This window comes from Dioscorea cayenensis, chromosome 9, assembly GCF_009730915.1.
Source record: "Dioscorea cayenensis subsp. rotundata cultivar TDr96_F1 chromosome 9, TDr96_F1_v2_PseudoChromosome.rev07_lg8_w22 25.fasta, whole genome shotgun sequence".
Lineage (NCBI taxonomy): Eukaryota > Viridiplantae > Streptophyta > Magnoliopsida > Dioscoreales > Dioscoreaceae > Dioscorea > Dioscorea cayenensis.
Window position 1 is genome coordinate 5919250 of NC_052479.1, and position 3096 is coordinate 5922345.

The following is a 3096-nucleotide window of genomic DNA, read 5'->3' on the forward strand; positions in this document are numbered from 1 at the left end:
CCTTCAGATGATTAAGTGGTCGATCGAGGCCTTGGTCCAATATTCAAAAGCAAACCAACAATGACGAAGGGCAGACCGGCAAGGAAGTGAATTTAGAACTCTACCTCTAGTCTTGGCCTAAACTCTATAGTAAGAGAGGGGACAAGTAACTGATTAAGGAAAGGCATGAGTTTGAATTTGCCAAGGAAGTGACATACTTTATGTATCTGCCGCCCATAAGCGCTGGTGCTATAAGACTAATTACTAATGGGCATTCGCGTACTAAGAGCTCTTGTCCGCCTTTCTTTTTAGGTTGTTGCGCTCTTTGAGGTAATTACCATTCTTAGTTATAGTAGTAGGAATGTGATCTTTTTCCTTATCCGGATCTATCTACACTGTCTCAGCTCGTGCAAAGCAGTAACTATAAGATTTCTGGGTATGTAGTTTATCCTGTCACCGAACTCTAAGCGCTAGTTGCACCTTCTTCGGTCTCTTTCATCGGCGTGGACCGAAGGAACTTACTGAGAAAAATGATTTTTGAGTTCAATCACTCGGGGAGTCGGAGCTAGTTTTTCTATTTCTCACGTAGCGCTAAGAAGGAAGGGAAGGAGAAGCTTTTATCTCGATAAATGATCTTAGGAGTCAGTTCTCTTTCTGTTTTCACGAATCCCAATGGCAAGAAGCCCTCGCCTTAGCGAGATGGATTGCAGCTGGGAAGACGAGGCAAAGGACCTCCTGATCTGGTGCCGATCCTCTACTCGTATGGGGCCCATCACCTACTACCTCTTTGTTTGGTTATCGATATTATATTCTTTTCATTGATGATTGTTCAAGAGTAACATGGTTGTATCTCATGAAAACCAAGGATGAGGCTCCATCTATTTTCAAACAATTTCACAAGATGATTGAAACCCAATTTGATGCCAAAATTAAGGTCCTTCACACTGATAATGGGACTGAGTATGTAAACCAAGAAATAAGACAATACCCTCAAGAGAATGGTATTGCACACCATACTACTTGTGTTGATTGTCCTGGTGTTGCTGAACGGAAAAATAGGCATCTTCTTCAAGTGACTAGGTATCTTTTGATAGATGCTTTGGTTCCTAAAGTTTTTTGGGGTGATGCTGTTTTAACTGCATGCTAATTGATTAATCGATTGCCCACACATGTTCTTGGAAATGTAAGTTCTCTCCAAAAGAAAAGAAAACATCCACGTATCCCCCATCTTCGTGTCTTTGGTTGTGTATGCTATGTACATCTGCCTGAAAGGAACAGAGATAAGTTGGATGCTCGATCTGTCAGATGAATTTTTCTTGGATATTCTGCTCATAAATAAAAAAAAAAAGGGAGACAAGTGTTATGATCCCAAACATCGAAAACACTACATTTCACGTGATGTTACATTTTTTGAAGGAGTTCCATACTATTCCCATGAGTCTAAGCTATCCTCACAAGCTGATGAACATCATATGACATATCAAGACTTTGTTCCTCCATTTCCTACATTGATTGAGCCTGTCCTAAATGATAACCAGCCTGCTCAAAGAAAGAGCGAGAGAAAGAATTATTATGTTGCAGGTGATGAAAGTAGTGGATCTTTTAGCTCCCTTATCGTCGTGGGGGAAAAAAATCGGGCTATTTTGGGGAGCTGGGGTGGGTAAAACAGTCCTCATCATGGAATTGATCAACAACATTGCCAAGGCTCATGGGGGTGTATCTGTATTTGGCGGAGTAGGCGAACGTACTCGTGAAGGAAATGATCTCTACATGGAAATGAAAGAATCCGGAGTGATTAATGAAAAAAAAAAAATATTGCAGAATCAAAAGTGGCTCTAGTCTATGGTCAAATGAATGAACCACCGGGAGCTCGTATGAGAGTTGGTTTGACTGCCCTAACCATGGCGGAATATTTCCGGGATGTTAATGAACAAGACAAGACGTGCTTCTATTCATCGACAATATTTTTCGTTTCGTCCAAGCAGGATCAGAAGTATCCGCCTTATTGGGGAGAAGTGGGTTATCAACCCACCCTTAGTACAGAAATGGGTTCTTTGCAAGAAAGAATTACTTCTACCAAAGAGGGATCTATAACTTCGATCCAAGCAGTTTATGTACCTGCGGACGATTTGACCGACCCTGCTCCTGCCACGACATTTGCACATTTAGATGCTACTACCGTACTATCAAGAGGATTAGCTGCCAAAGGTATTTATCCAGCGGTAGATCCTTTAGATTCAACGTCAACTATGTTACAGCCTGGCATCGTTGGCGAGGAACATTATGAAACTGCGCAAGCAAAAAGTTAAGCAAACTTCACAACGTTACAAAGAACTTCAGGACATTATAGCTATCCTTGGGTTGGACGAATTATCCGAAGAAGATCGTTTAACTGTAGCAAGAGCACGAAAAATTGAGCGTTTCTTATCACAACCCTTCTTCGTGGCAGAAGTATTTACGGGTTCTCCAGGGAAATATGTTGGTCTCGCAGAAACAATTAGGGGGTTTCAACTCATTCTTTCCGGAGAATTAGATAGTCTTCCCTTCACGAGCCCGCACATTCAATGGACCACAAATCTCAGAGTGGATAATCTCAAGTAAACCAACCACCTGATCTGTTAGCTTTCGGAAAGGGTTTTCTAACTAGCTTACCATCTACACAAGAAGTGCACTTGGGTAGTTCAACTTGGTTTAATGATCCTAGTATGCCCTAACCTACTCATGTGAGAGCACTGCAATGTATTCTGACTGCTACTCTTCCGTAGTTTCAGTATTACGATAGACTATAAACAAAAAAAATTCTTATCTATGGTTTCAGTCAAAGAGAAGAACGGACCCTATATCTTTAAAGCTGCTCTTCCCACTACTTCTGACTGCTCTGGCTACTCTCTGACAGCTGCTTCCTACCGGCCTCCTTTCTTTACCGCAGTTCAATCTCTGACTGCTCGGGCTACTACTGTTTCCCGCCAGCGGCACTCTTCCAGCAAGCAATAGGAGTCTTTCATTTTCTTTCCTCGCCCTGGACTTCCCGTCACTGGCTACAGTTCGCTTTTTCAGATAGGCCGACCTCGCCTTCACAGTTGACGAAACGAGTTGCCTTTCCCCATTCCCCAGAAA

The 3096-nt window shown here is 42.3% G+C and overlaps 1 pseudogene; it reads left to right on the plus strand.

The window, feature by feature from the left end:
• Positions 1-550: 550 nt before the first annotated feature.
• LOC120269141 lies at positions 551-2669 on the plus strand (annotated as a pseudogene).
• The last annotated feature ends 427 nt before the right edge of the window (positions 2670-3096 follow it).